Below are 16,797 nucleotides of genomic sequence, written 5' to 3' on the forward strand. Positions count from 1 at the left end.
CATAATGTTAGGCCATTCATTTGAGAAACATTTTTTTTCACTTTTTTCTTCATTTCTGAAGGACAGATACAATGGGTATAGTATTCTTGGTTGACAGTTTTTGTTCTGTTTTGTTTTCTCACACTTTGAATAAAACATCTCATTGTCTCCTGGCCTGTAAGGTTTCTGCTGAGAAATATGCTGATAGTCTACATGATTTTCTGCTATGTCACTTGACACTTTTCTCTTGCCACTTGTAAAATTCTCTTTGTCTTTGACTTTTGATAGTTTAATAATAATGTGCCTCAGAGAGGACCTTTTTGGGTTGAATCTGTTTGAGAATATTTGAGCTCCATGGATCTGGATGTTTATATTTCTTCCAAGACTTGGGTTTTTTTCAGCAATTATTTCACTAAATAAGCTTATTGACCTTATCTTCATCTCTCTTCTTTCTAGAACTCCGATGCTGTGAATATTTAATTTACTTAATTGTGTCCCAGGAGTCTCATATGCTATTTTTATTATTTTTTATTATTCTTTCTTTTTATCCTGTCACTTGGTAATTTCAAAAGACCTATCTTTAAGTTCACAGGTACTTTCTTCTGCTAGATCTAGTCTATTGATGAGGCTCTTGATTATATTTTACATTACATTCATTGAATTCTTCAGCTTCAAGATTTGTGTTTGGTTCTCTTTTATGATATTTATCTCTTTGTTAAATTTCTCATTTAAAGCATGAACTGTTTTTTTCTGATTTTTTTAAATTACCTTTATGTATTCTCTTTTATCTTGTTGAGTTTTCTTAGGATTATTATTTTGAGTTTTTTGGGGGGAATTTGTAAATTTTCTTTACTTTAAGAAAGCTACTGGAGAATTATTGTGTTCCTTTGAGGGTGTATACTTCTTTGCTTTTTCATGTGGTTTGTGCCCCTGTGTTGATGTCTGCACATCCAGTAGAAAAATCACCTCTCCAAATTTTAGATTGGCTTTCATAGAAAAAGATTTTTACCTTCAGATGGACCTTAGAGTACCAGAGGGAAAGGGTATGTTGACTGTTTCTGAGTGGATGCGATAGTATAGCATCTATGCCATACCATCATCTCCTTCATTTACACTCAAAATCAGAGATGACTCTGGATGCCTCAGAGGCCTAGGCTGTAGGAGTCTATGGAAATGGCTATGGAAGTGTAGGTTGTTAAGACCCTTGGTGGCAAGGGCTTTTGGGATTCTTCTCTCCTCATTTTTCCTTACAATAGACAGTCTTGGTTCCTTCTTGGGGTCCAAGGGGGATATCTCTTCAATATACAAAGGGGATCCCTCTTCATGTTGAATATGATACAGCCCACAATCAGCTTCAGAAGTTATGGGTTCTAGACTGCAAGTGCTCAGAGTGGTTGTGGTGCTGAGGTCCTGGTCTCAGGGTCCAGAGAACCTATTGTGCCACCTGGGTCTCAGGGCATATGTTCAGTTTCTGAGTCAGTGTGGGATGTGGATTGCCTACAAAGCTAGGGTCTGTGACTCTGAGAACCCCCAGCAGCTCAGGCCCTGGGGGACAAGTTTTAGCTGTAATTCTGTCCCTGAAGGGCAGGGTATAGAAATGCCCTGGCTCCAGGGAAAAGAGGATTCTCTGAAGATTTGAGCACACGCAGCAGAGTACAACTGGAATTTGAGAATGAGATCCAAGAGGGCACTATGTCTACTCAGTCACCAGAAGATGCAGCATCACATAGTGGTGACTCTGGATCTAAGATGGTGGTATACAGCAGTGTTTTCAGGTTCAGTGGCAGCAATAAACCCAGAATGGCAGAGCAAGCTATCACTTGAGCCCTGGGGGACAGGGGACAGCTCAGTGATGATTCCATTCCCTGGGTAGGAGGTTGTGTCAACAGCTCAGACTCTAGGGTGTTATTCTAGTTCCAGAGCAGCAGGGTACTACAGTTGTTTGGCCTATATGGGAGTGTGTCTCAGCTCGGTCAATCCTCTGTTTCCCTGGGATGTGGGGTACCATGTCAGTTCAGTTCTGGGATGCACAGATGCTTGACTTGGCCAAAGCACCAATTCCCCATGAGTCAGGGCTCCATTTCAGCTCAAGCACAGGAAAGGTGTGACTGCTCTGGGCAGCTAAAGTACTATTTCTCTGTGAGGTAGCACACTGCTTCAGCTTAGCCCCTGAGGGGCATGGCACAGGAGTAGCTGAGAAAAGCTGATGGAATGGCTTCATGGCAACTTGTCCCCATATGTTAGCATGTAGTATAAGCTTGGCCCAACGGTGATGAGCCATGAGGTGAGAGTGGTTCAGAGGTGACAAAGCCTAACTGATGGAAGGGTATCTTGATTATTTGTCCCCAAGCAATATTTATGGTTCCAAGATGGTGTAGTATGATAGTGGTTTGGGCCATGTTGGGAGGTATGAGTGGGATGGACACAGTGTCGATGCCTTCTCTGGGTCAGGGGGTGGGGTGCAGCTGTGTGCATCCCAGGCAGCTCCCTCAGCTGGGCTTAGTGCTTGTGAGGATTGCAGTAGTCCCTACTGTGAGGACTGTAGGTATTCAAGGTGGTGATGGGGGATGATGGGGAATTTGCTTACCTTTTCCCTATAGGAATAATTTCCCCTTGGTTCTAAGTGGATTCCAACTAGGTGATGGAGTGACAGAGGCAAGATGTTTCCTTCTGTTCTCTATGTGGCTATCCTGGGCTTCTTTGATCTACAAGGTTTCTGTTACTTCTTTTGTGTACTCCAGTGCTCTCCTTCCATTATTTTCATTAGAAAATATTATTGTTTCTGCTGTCTTTGTAGGGGAGATGAGTGCTGGGGGCTTCTAGTTGGCCATCTTGCTCTCAATCATTTTTTTGGAAGTGTTTTACTGGGCTTACTTTTAAAAATTTGTGTTTTATGAATTCCTTTGTTTTCTTTTGAGATAGATAATCATGTTTTCTGCAAGAGTGATATTTTCCTATCATTCTCACATATCCTATATGTATTAGTTTGTATAATCAAATTAACTAGAAGCAGTAGCCACAGTGGCATCCTTGCCTTATTTCTCATTTTAATGGAATCTCCATTAATGTTTTATCAGCACATATATTGTGTTTTGGTTCTTATTAGATATGCTTAGCTAAATTTTCTTTCTATTCTCAGGATATTAAGTACTTTTTATAAAGAAACTTTAATCTGAAGACAAGTGTTTCAGCTTTGAGGAAAACACTTTTGCAATGATTATTGCTTAATTTGTTTAGGATAAGATAAAAAGTGGGAGATACTTAATTGACCAAGTTGTTACAGTGACAGTTTAAAAAGTGCTTACAGTAAGAGTTGCACAAATGCTCCTTCTCTTTGTACTCATACATTTTTAATTATGTTTTCCTCAAACTTGAAGTGACTCTAATGTTGCTATTACTTCAATAGTACCACAAATAGTTAACTAACACCTATAAAGTGTATACTATGTGCTGGGCAGTATTCCATGTGATATATATATATATATATATATATATATATATATATATATATACCAATTTTTCCTCAAGGTGTATCATTTGGTAGAGATATTATTGTCTTTATTGTAGAAACATTGAACCAGTTATAGTAAAGAAAAAGTGATATTTTCAAAGCCATCCAGCTGATTATTGGCCATAATGCAAAGTATCGGGTGATGATGGCACATTACCCAAATGCCTCTCACAACCCCTCCCCATTTAAATCTCAAATAATGATTTCCTCTGTTATATTTCTGTATATCACCAAGAGATGAACTTCTGTTTCTCTCCTGTTTGTTTTGCATTCTTTCTCATGCATAATAATGATCTGTGTTTGGATTTGTGTCTTTTGGATCCACCATTTATTATTTTCTGCTGTATGTAGCAGTGGTAGTATCCAGCAACAGATCTTGTTGATGGCACTGGTAGTACCTCTGGGGAATCCAAACAAGAGTATTTCTTCATCATACTCTTGGCCGTGGTTCCCTCTACAAAGCTTCTGTTGTTTTCTGCCCATTTTCTTAGCAGGTACCCCATCATGCCAGCTAATTCTGTGAGCTACCCAACATTCTTTCAACAAATTTATATTATCCTTTTATTAGCTAGAACTGCTTTTTCTGCTCACATCCAAAATTTCTAACTGAGAGAGAAATTGGTACCTGGGAATGGGGTGCATCAGATACTTTCAAGGAAATGTGGAAACTAGTAATTGTTCATCTGGCATAGCTGGGGCAGAAACCAGTCAAAATCTTGCTTAAATGCCAAGACAGGTATTCAGTAATAGTGAAAAAGCTAATCAAATTGTTGTCTGTAGTCACCTGGCATCAAGTGCTCATTGCAGTGATGGCTTTGGGAATTGAGTTGCCCCCACCACAGAATAGTGGGGTGTACGTGAGGAATTTATGGACTTAGAGAAGGGGCAGCTGTTTTGAACATCAATGGACAGCTTAAAGAAACAGAATGACAAGTTAAAATCCTTGAATTCTAGGCTCATAGCACAGACTGAAATCCATGGAGTTTCTAGGATCAAGATAAAAGAATCTCTTATCTTTTGTTGCTGCAGGGACTGAGCTGGCAAAAAACAAAATGTGGTATTAGAGATAGTAAAATTAGACTATCAGTTGAATTCAGAGCTTTTCCTCGTCTCTTATGTAAAAATTAGAGAATTGGTAGGGAAAGATATTTTGGCACCTCGAACACTAACTCCCATTGATAGTCCATTGACACTGAAGAATACACTATGAAAATTCCTTGTACCTCTTCTTAAAGACACCCATCGTGACTTACCAAGGTAAGGATGCCCTGGGAAAATGGAACTGCTAAGATCTTTTGGAGATGCTTAGACACAAGCATTAAACACATTAATCTATTTTGCCAATTGGGAGGATTTTCTCTCTAAAACCTACTGGATGACTTGTGGAGCTCATGGGCAAACTAATGCCACAAGAAGTCCAGTTTTCTCTTGTGCTTTTATAATAGTTTCAAATTGCCTTAAATATCAACTTACCAGAATTTACGGCAAATGGCTGCCAGTTTGCCTAGAAACTAGATAAGGGATCTCAAAGGAACTGACCTGGGGGACTAATGACAGATTTTTTTTTTTTTTTTTTTGGTGGGAGTGGGGCATTGGGGAAGAGAATCATGGAAGAATTTTTTAAAATGGGCTCAGAACATAAAGAATATTCATGCTACATATTAATGCAAAGGACATTTCTAGCCAAACAGCTCATACATTTAGATGGACAAGATAACCTAATCTCCCAATGTAGGTCATCCTCCTTCTATAGCAACTTTAGAATTTAATGAACAAAGTGGCCATGATTGAAAAGATAGTGGCTACTCACAAACACAACAACACAGGTTTCCCCTTAGCAGTGTACCAAGATATTTTACCAAAAGTAGTAAATACAAACCTACAATACTATAAGATAACTGTTTGGACAAGTGTTTGTTTGAAGTCAGTTGATGATTGTTTTACTGCTTTTGTCGTGAAGGATTCATGTAGTGCCTCAAGTCAGCATCGTTATACCTTACACAACTGAATGCTTAATTCAATGTCATTATATTTCTCATAATTTCTTCCAAGCAAGGAACTCAATTTCCTATGAACAAAGCAGGAAAATGGGGTAATGCCCTTAGGTTACTTTAGTCTTATATACTTTATTGAAGAATAAGTTAGGTATCATGTCATAGGATACTACCTATGATTTGAAACATTTGAAACATATATATTGCTATTTATTTCACAGTCAGTACACAATAGAATTGAAATTAGTACATCTTCCAATTAAACCTAATTAGTTATTCACAATATCTTTATTCCTATCTCTGAAATAATGGGAATACTGGTTTAGAAACTAGTAATATTCAAGGGAGAAATGTTACACCAGGGTATTCAGTAATGGTTGCATGGGAGTAAACATTGCCAGCTGGCCAATTCAGAATCTCATGACCTGAGTCAGCAAACAATCAGGTGGGTTAGTGTGTTGTATAGGGTAATTGATATTGAAAGTCAAGAGGAAAGATAATTGATGATACATAATACATCAGGAAGGGTGGGTCCCCAGTTGGTCCCATGGGGAATTTTTATGTGACCATATTTATTTGTAAAAGACTGAGCTGTACATATAAAACTGGCAAGAGTTCAGAACCCCTAAGAATGAAAGATTTACATAAATCTACTTTTCCTTTCTTTCAGTCACTACTATGGCAAGATCAAGACTGGATCTAGGAGATCTCGGTTCAATATGGAGATTATCCAGAGATTCTACTGTTGAAGCCAGATGCTATAACTGAAGAGGGTTAAAACTGTCTCCTTTTGGGACACCGGTAAACTGGATTTTTGCTATGAGAGGAAGTTTCATAGTACAAGACAGGAAGTTTTTTTGATTAGAATGGGCAAAAGATTTTATATGAATTCTAGGTTGCCAAAGAGATAATTGCTAGTGGGAATGTTGTGAACCTATCATGCACATGTTTACCTTATTTGGGATTAAAATCCATACTATGGGCTGGGCGTGGTGGCTCACGCCTGTAATTCCAGTACTTTGGGAGGCCGAGGCGGATGGATCATGAGGTCAGGAGTTTGAGAAGATCCTGACTAACATGGTGAAACCCTGTCTCTACTAAAAATACAAAAATTAGCCGGGCATGGTAGCATGCATCTGTAGTCCCAGCTACTCCATTCCACTCCAGTCTGGGTGACAGAGCAAGACTCTGTCAAAAAAAAAAAAAAAAAAAAATCCTTAGTATGTAAATCTTGGAGGAAGCCAGAATTTAAGGTCAGACTGAAAAGGTCATATATTCTTCTTTCTTTCCCCTGGCACCTAGAGCAGGGCAACTGACTAGGTTCAACCTACTGGATGGCCTACTTTGAATTTTCAGGAAGTAATACAAAATTTAAAAAGGTCTGTGAAAAATTATTGACCATCGCTGTGTTCACGGCAGCTGTGCCCAGTGACAGTAGGTCTGGTTCAGTGGTATTCAGGAACAACAGAGTGAGTGGTTCTTGTGTTCCAACCAGGAAATTCCTCCAGTGGAAATTACCTGTATTTTCTGATGTTTGACCTTCCTGTTTTCCCAAATATGGTTATCAAGCTTTTGAGTTAATTCTAATATCTACTCAGTAGGCTCCTGTCTATTGAATCTTCTCAGGATTCAAATCCAACTTCAACATTACCTCCAATCAAATGCTCTCCCTGGACCCTACATTGCTAATTGAAATGCCATTCTGAAAGCTTCATATTATAGCTCCTGTCATGGCACTTCTCATATTTTGTTATAATTGTTTTCTTTGTCATATTAACTTCCCAAGTAGAAAGTCGAAAGGACTAAAACTTTCCTGTGGTTAAGAAAATCTAGCCTCATATAAGGTTTGATAAAGTAGGAATCCTGCAACTGTGTTTCTAATCAATGAGTATAGTTGACCTCTGGTTGTTACCTTACATAGTTACTAAGTTATTGCCTCTCAGCTCACGCTGTTTCTTCTACACTCTGCGCTGTGAAGCTGGACTGGAAATCTGCAAGCTTCATGTCTGCTTTGCCAGCTGCCTTCCTCTTAGCCTTGGCTAGTAGAAAGCACTAGAGGGAGCTGTAAGGATGGAAGAGGGAAAAGAGACTTGCTCCATTTTGTTTGTTTGGTGCTGGCTTCCCATTTGCTTCCTGTCATTGAGCATCACCTTAGCCTCATCTCACCTCTTCCTGCTGGTAGCAGCAGTTTGTCTCTGTAGAATGTTTAATTGACTTTGCAGTTCTTCAACATTTGCAGAATCACTCTCAATGTGCTCCTGCAAAAACAGCAGCCCCTGATGCTGTCAATCAGCATTCCTCTTCAGAGGCCTGGGTCCTAGTCCCATAAGATATTTCCCTCAAGCAAAGAGACACAGGCATGGGTGAAGCAGCACACTTTATCTGAGGTCTGAGTTTCAGCTCTGCACAGATCTTCCTCCAAGACTGTGTTTGCATACCCGGTCATAGTAGGGTAGCTGCAGCCTATAGAAACTCCTTCCATAACAATGCAATTCTTTTTCTTTTTGCCATTTTAAGTCTTTAGTACCTAATTAACAATTGTTTATATAAAACCATTTCTGTTAAAATAACTGACTTGATTTTGTCTTCTGAATGGACCCTAACTGATAACACAATCATTCTAGAGTAGTATATGCAAAAGCATGCTTGATGGTACCCTGAACTGTTCTGGCCCATTTAAACCACAAGTAGCCAGAAAAGTGCATCCTTCTACATGTGATATATTGACTCAGAGAACTAGAACAATCCAGGTGCTTAGGCCAATTTGAATTGTATTTTCAGTATTCAAAATCAAAAGATGTAATGAGGATGTTCATGTTTTACTCTATTTTTGTATTGTTTATTTACAAAATTAATCATGTCAGGGTATTGCATATAACAGATTATGTCCTCAAATTGGATAATTTGAGATGAAATTAATAAAATGATGACCTACAAACCTGGAACAGGGTATAGAGAAATCAAAAGAGATTTCTGTACCCCAGGGCCAGTTATAGTGGAGAGAACTGTTATCACCCTTATATCTGAAAGGACTAAAACCCGTAGAGCGATTTGTGTAGCAAGCATCACCCGTCAAGAGCTGTGACCTTTGGCAGAGTTATACAATCAACCTGCAGAAAAGAAGCGAGGAAAATAAATTTTCCTACCTACCTCTGATCTCCTGCCAGGAATATCCATTAGCCAAACTCAACTAGAAACTGCAGGGCAAGGGAAACACTTGATGCAGTTCATAGAGATCATTGTCCTGTGGGTCTACCAGGGAGCAGTGGAGGGCAGAAGATCTGATGGAGTGAATGGAATACAGCTTCAAAAAATGGGTTAATTATAAGCATAATTGAGATATTTTTAATAATGGAACATTTTCAGGAAGAAATCTTTTTGAATAAATGAGGAATATATTCTGAGGGCAGGGAGAGAATGGGATGGGAAGAGAGGAGAACGTTTACAAAGCATTTCTGGAAGCATAGAAGTTAAATATCAAAGAAAAACACTCTGTCATCAGAAAACATGAGAGGAATTGGAAATATAAGTGTTCTAAATAACTTTTTTACTTTTAACAATAAATACAGACTTTTAACACACTTTCATCTTGATTCTGGGAAGCATTTTAGTGCTCAGTAGCATTAAGAAACACTGAAACAGATTGACAAATACCTCCAAACATATATAACATGTGTATGTATGTATGCTTTAACATTTCAAAATATAATGTGCTAAGTTTCAAAGCATTTATAATTAATTAAGCTGTTTTCACAGCCCTTTAGAAGAATATTTTTCCAGGATAGCTGACTGCATAATGCTTTGCATGATTTATTTATAGACTACTAATGAAGACATATCTAATCATCATAATTAATTGGTATTTTTGTGCTTTGGGGCCTAATCACAAAATCTTTTACATGCTGGCTCAAAGTAAACCTGGCTATGGGGCAAACATTTAGGACAAAACCTGCTTGTTGTTTTTAATATACAGCTCCATTTTATTGATTTGTTTATTCAACATTTCTGACTCTGATTATACAATGCCAGTATAAGTAGCCCATTTTGGTCAATTTAACTTTTTAAAATACTTTCTTAAACAAACAAAAAGAAACCAGAGGAATCATATTTGGCATAGTAGATAAAAACTTCAGTTTTTACATTATTTATTGTGTTGTGTTACTATCAGATAGTGATACTGTTTATAAGAATTTTGATTACCTTGAAGTGAAAGCAGAATTATTCTCTTCTAATTTACTTGTTAATTTTCCTTTTTCTTTTACTCATATGAAAAGTAATTTGAACTCACTGTTACGAGACAAATTAAGATTTTGTTCTGTGTATTTTTTATAGCTATTGAGAGTTCCTGAGGAAAACTCTGAGAACACCCACTTTCATGTTTAGATAATGAAATAGTGAGAAATTACACCAAGAGCAAAGGTGAATATCAAATATCTCTTTTATTTTGAAGAGAGGCCAGTTTAGTATGTGGCTTTTATGCTTTTATTTGTAGCAAGCACTAAAATTACGCTGGTGTTTACCCTTTGTCCACAAACAGAAACATATAGAAGCCTGCCCGGGAAGAGCATGGTAGAACTTATATTCTCTTTGGTCAGCTTCCCAGAGGAAGAAGAAGGCCAGAGTGAAGCCGGGTATGTCCAGCTATTCTTTCTCAAATTTATAAATTTCTTAAATCACTCCACCTACCATGGACAGAATGAGCTAAGAGAGAGGGGACTAGAATTTTACTAATTAATCTCCTCTCAAAGAAGAGTTTCAGATTAAAGATTTCCATCTATTAAAAAGAAAGAAGGAAAAACAATTATTTTGTAGTTTCCAATGGCTATATTCAGTTTAAATGATCCTTTGAATATTTTAGCATTAAAATATTCTAAACATTTTATCTGATATGTTGAATCCTATCATGAATCCCAAATATCACATCAGTGTTTGCTTCAGGTAAACCAGCCTGTGACAGGTGCCCATTGTTTTATGAATATGAGCATGTTCCTCTTAAAAAGAGATAATAATTCAAACAGATTATAAGACAATGATTGAATATTAATAATGATAGTGAGAAATTAGAATATAACATAATGTATTTAGTTTTTAGTTGAAACTTATCCATAGTTCTAAACCTTCCTTTGCTTTTTAACTAAAACACCATTTATTTGATCTCCTGCAAAGGGTAGTGAGTTTTCTGGATGGTGACTTCTACTGAAGTTTCTGGAATTGGAATAACTTTCCTAACTAAATTAGTATATTAACTGATTTTATTTTTTGTGATTCTTCTGTATCTATGAATTTCATTTAAACTGACTACCTAGTGACCCAACGTAATATACTTGCTTCTGCAAACATTCTGATTAAATCAGTCATTATTAAGCCCTTCTGAGAAGCCACGAAGAAGACAAGAAAAAGTGAATATTCCATCAATAAAAGGGAATCAAAGTGAGAGACAGATAAACATCATTAGCATTAATTAGTCTAATAAAATTGTTTAAAAATTTAAGCAAGAGAAAAATATGGGGCCCAAAAAGGTTATATTTCTAAGTTAATGAATTTATGACGATGAGAATTGTATAACTGTTTATATTAGCTTGGGCTTCTATTAAAAAAATCACAGACTGGTAACTTTAGAGCAGACATTTATTTCTCAAATTTGGAAACTGGAAAGTCTAAATTCAAGGTGCCACTCAATACAATTTCTGGTAGAAGTCTTCTTTCTGGCTTGTAGACAGCCATCTTCATCCTGTGTCATAATATGTTGGAGAGAAAGCAATTTTTGCTCTTCTTCTTCTTATAACAACAATAATTCCATCATGAGGGCCCCACCCTCATAACCACATGTAGCCCTGATTAGCTCTCATTGTCTCCATCTCCAAATACCATCACATTGTGCATTAGGACTTCAACATATGAGTCAAGTCTTGGGGGGACCCAATTCAGTCCATAGCACTAGTCGCAAAAAAAAAATATATTTGAGATGAGAGCAGAAAACTTGGCTTTTCAGATTATGGAGAAATACTTGGATTCCAGCAGGTATCACCTTAGGAATGCTGAACTTAAGATAAAGAGACAGGGGGCTGAGTTCCATTGTGGGGCTGAATGCCTAAAAGGCTTGAGATGGCTTAAAAAATGTCTGTAACTTTACCTTCCTCAGGATTAAGATGGGGCTACCGAAAGATCTTTCATAGGGTTGTGTGTATTTCTAAATGAGATAAGATATATACTCTATGTGTCGAAACAATAATAGAAAATTAAAGGTAAGATATCACAACGTAATTTCTTCATTTCAGATACTGACACTATATATATATATATATATATATATATATATATATATACCCGCACACTACATTTTAAAGGAATTATGAGAAAGATGGAGTATTTGAGAAATGAGCAATTTTGAGAAAAGAAGAGCTAGTCTATATGAAAGATGTTTAGGGAACTATATTTTAAGCCTTCCACCACTGACTGTCTTATGAAACTTTCCACACTCCTTATTGGATATTGTTCTTCCTGAGGAAGTTTGCTTTCCCTCTTTAAAATAGAGCCTGTGAAATTTTAAACTGTACTTTTGCATCCAATTGCTTGAACCATTTAAGTAGAGTTGACTGATTTCAGAAGCAGTGCTGTTAAAAATGGTGGGTAATTTGTTAAAAAAGGAAAACAAAACAGGGAGAAAAAACACAGGGTGAGACTGGGAAGAGAAATACCGGATATTGAGACCCCTGTGATGGCTTTAAAACGTTGGGTTAATTATTCCTTCCCGGAAGTTAATGATGAGAGCTACTGGCTCAAACGTGTGAGTGAGTGAGGACAAGGAACACAAATAAACCTAACAGTAATTTATCTTACAAGTGTGAGAAAATGCTGTCTCCTTAGAATGTGTGTATTTCTTATTAAGGATTGGTAAGTAAGCTTTAGAAACTGACTGTGCCCAATTAGCATTAGAAATTGGTAGTGTGGGTCAGGTGGGGTGACTCACACCTGTAATCCCAGCACTTTGGTTGGCTGAGGCGGGAGGATTACCTGTGTTTAGGAGTTTGAGACCAGCCTGTCCAACATGGTGAAACCCCGTCTCTACTAAAAACTACAAAAATTAGCTGGGCGTGGTGGTGGGTCCCTGTAATCTCAGCTACCTGGGAGACGGAGGCAGGAGAGTCGCTGGAACCTGGGAGGCGGAGGTTTCAGTGAGCCGAGATCACACCATTGCACTCCAGCATGGGTGACAGAGTGAAACTCCGTCTTAAAAAAACAAAAAGAAAAGGAAATTGATAGTGTGGGCTGGTTATGGTGGCTCAGGCCTGTAATCCTAGCACTTTGGGAGGCTGAAGAAGGCCAATCACATGAAGTCAGGAGTTCGAGAGCAGCCTGGCCAACATGCTGAAATTCCGTCTCTACTAAAAATACAAAAAAAAAAAAAAAAAAAATTAGCTGGGCGTGGTTGCACATACCTGTAATCCCAACTACTTGGTAGGCTGAGGTAGGAGAATCACTTGAACCCAGGAGTCAGAGGTTGCAGTGAGTGGAGATCATGCCATTGCACTCCAGCCTGTGTGATGAGAGTGAAACTTCGTCTGAAAAAAAAAAAAAAAAAGAAGAAAGAAATTGATAGTGTGCTGCAGCACATTCTTGATTAATACTAAAAGTGTATATTTTCTAAATAAATACTTCCCTTAATTTTTATTAAATATAAGCACAAATTTTCTCCATTTCCACACTGTTTAGTTTACTGTGTTAAACATTTGCCCACCATTTTTTTAAAGGATGTAGAATATACAAAAAACTCTTCATAGCTTGAAATGTGCATAGGAGATAGACGAGTTTAGGTACTGCAGGACGAAAAGACTTGATGTGTTTTATGCCATGCTTATTTATTCCAACTATAAAAACAGAAATGATCCACGAAGTAGTTTGATGGATAATGAGTGAGGTTGTAAAAGTTATTGTGACTAATGGTATTTACCCTGTTTGGTTAATTGAAAATCAAGGTGAAATTACCCTCTAGATAGATCCTATATTTTATAACGTTTGTAAAATCATAAAATGGTTATGTCATCCTCAATTCTCAAAAAAATTATATTGTTTTTGAGACTGTCAGAACATGTTTTCCAACAGTATTACACAAACAGGTAAACAATCTGATATGATGACCTAATCGTTTTTATGTTTGGCCATTACAAGTGTTGGCAGTTCCCTGGCTTCTGTTTGGAAGTAGTGTGTCAGTTGCATCTTATAATATGTTTGCCTTTGGTGAGGCATCAGAAAACATGTCACATATTGGAGATTTATGTACTATAAAATGTCTCAGGAGCTTAACTTCACCATTAGGGTTACTCTTGTGTAAACTTTGATAAAAGTAATATCTTTGCTCCCTCCCAAGATAAATGAAAGAATTTAAGCCCACTTCGAGAATTCTAAACTTTTGTGGTCAGTCTTCTTTTGTCCTCCAAGTTTGTAATTAATAAGGTTTAAACAAAGCTTCAATCTGGTGGATAGTCTGAGCTTTTGACTTAATCGATCAGTTTGAAAATTATTAGCTAATTCCTTTACTTCTACCCCAACCCAGGATTTAGCTGTCTATCTGAGTAATGTATTTGCCTGGTTTTATGTATTAGCATACTCTCAGTTGAAAAAGCAAATCCGAATATTCACATTGATAGAGCACTTGCACAATAAAAGGGGCCATAAAAGTATTTATCATGCTTCTGAGATGTATTAGTCAATAAAATGGGTTATTCATTGAAATTTAATAGGGTGCAATCTCAGATGGAGTGCAAGCTCCGATTGAAAAATTGAGACATTTTCTTGCTGGAAGGAAGGATACATGCACGTCTAGCACTATGCAAGTTGTAAGGATGCTGGGAAGCAGGCAACTGGATGGAATCCTGAATCACATCTCACACAGCTGCTGCTGCTTCACTTTCTCTAAGAGCAGGGCTATGCTGATTAAGCCATAAGCATTTGCAAAGATTTTTTTATTTTCTTTTATTATTTTCTGGCCATCTGTAAATCAAAGAAGAACAGGAATAGGTGGCTTTCTTCCTTCAGCAACAGATCACCAATCCTCTTCTCTCACATAAAATTTTGCCCTGATCAAACTATTTTCTATTCCTTAATCAAATTCTGCAGTTTCTTTGTTTCTTCTACCTAAAGTGATTTTTATCAAATATTCATTTATCAAAAGGCATCAATAACCATTTTTTCATTTAAACCTTTACTTATCACTTTAACTTGTTCTTATATATTTATAAATTCTTAGAATGCTCTGCCTATATTAATGAAATTTTTCAATGTAACCTTGGTAACTTATTGTAGTCATTTAAAAGATACATCTCTAAATTCTTTGATACTCCTCATTGCAAAATACAGAGCTTAATTCATCTCCTTTTGAGTGAGGACTAGACTTGTTATTCTTTTCTATTGAATAGCATATGGCAGAAGTAATAAGATTTCACTTGCAAGATTAGGTTATAAAAATCTGAGGTTTCCTTCCAGAATTTTATTTCTTTCTTGCTCTTCTCACTCTCTTTTTCTTCCTCTCTTCCCTGAATTACTCACTCTGGGGAAGCCAATATTGTGGCTGCTCAGGCAACCTTTGGAGAGGCCCACATCGTGAGGAACTGAAACCCACCAATATCAGTTATCTTGGAAATGAATGATATTCATATTCACTTCTCCCCATTGAACCTTGAGATAATAACTATAGCTCCAGCCAGTATGTGGCTGAAACTTTGTGAGTGATCCCAAGACAGAACTACCCAACTAAGACACCTAGATTCCTGACCCTCAGACACTGTGAGATAATAAATGTTTATTGTTTTATGCTATTGAGTTTGCGGTAATTGGCTTTGCAGCAATAGACAGCTAATACACTTGTATATCTTTACTTTCTCTTTTACTAGATTGTGAACTTTATGAAGAAAAGGATACATACTATTGATGTTCTATTTTCAGTCTAGATAATACATGCCTGCAGATGTGAAAAATATAATCTCAAAAGGTTAAGCCAACAAAAGTTTATTTGTACTAATATAAAGTCTAATATGGGTAAGGAGATGTAATAAAAATAAACAAATACATATATAATTTTTGATGGTAATTAATTGTCTGAAAAATATAAAACATCTGTAGTAACTTAACAGAGTTACTGAGAAAGGGAAGATAGAAGGTACATTTGGACAGAGTGGTGAAAAAGTCCCCACTACTAGAAGTTTATATTGGAGCTGAAACCTGAACATGACCAACTGGCTCTACAAATATTAGGGGAAGAGCATTCTGGACTGAAGAGCAAATGCCCCAGGTAAGGACTTTTCCTAGCTTGCTGACAGGAAACAAAGTCAGCTGGTGGGCAGGAACCTGTTAAGGCAGTATTTTGTAGGTAATAATGAAGAAGTTGGAATTTATCAAAAAGTTTCATTGGAACTTGCATTTGCTGTAAGTCAATACTCCAGAGAAGACCATGGTCAGCTGTGAGTTATTATCATCTGACACAACAGCTGGGCAATGAGTGCCCCAGCTGGAAAAGGACATCAGAGTGGATCACCAAGAGCGTCTATGACAATCACATTGGCCACTGAATGAGAATTAATGTGGTGGTGGTGGTGTGATCGGGCAAGTGAAGAGTAGGACAACCAATTAGTAGACTGCTGTAATACCACAAAAAAGGGGAAATCATTGATTAAACTGGCATTAGATGTAGAAAAGAGGAGTTGATTGATAAAAAAAAGATTTAGGATGTATTTTGGAAGAAGAGTCATGAGATGAGATATTTGGATTGATATCTCCTCCCAGAATACATCCTAAATCTCTTTTCTTTCAACTCTTTTCTACATCCAGCCCCAGTTTAATGGAAAGTGGATAATAAAACATTATCCCCTTCACCATCTTTTTTTTTTTTTTTTTTTTTTTTTTTTTGGTTTGGTCTGTATTACTGGATAGTGCTCTTTACAGAAAAAAAATTTAGGGAGATACAAAAAATACCATATCTTCTCAATATCTCTCAAGATAATTCCGTGTTTAGAAAGACACTTCAGTTTTGTATATCACTTGAAGAGAACAGGGTAGAAAGGGTTTCAAGGGGAGGAAGGAAAAGTGGAGAAGGGAGCTAGAGGTCAGCAAGGGAAGGAGTAATTAAAAAGACAATAAGGTAAAGAACAATACAAAAGGAAAGGAAAACGAAATAAAATATGTAAGGCATTAAAGGAAAAAAGAAAACAAAGTCCAAGGGTAATCAGTGTAAAGTGGTTAAAAAAGAAAAGTGAAAATGAAAGCAATGAAAGGAATAGAATTACATGTCTCTGAGACCCTTCAGGGATCTGTAAGGTC

This window comes from Pan paniscus, chromosome 5, assembly GCF_029289425.2.
Source record: "Pan paniscus chromosome 5, NHGRI_mPanPan1-v2.0_pri, whole genome shotgun sequence".
In the NCBI taxonomy this organism is placed as follows: domain Eukaryota; kingdom Metazoa; phylum Chordata; class Mammalia; order Primates; family Hominidae; genus Pan; species Pan paniscus.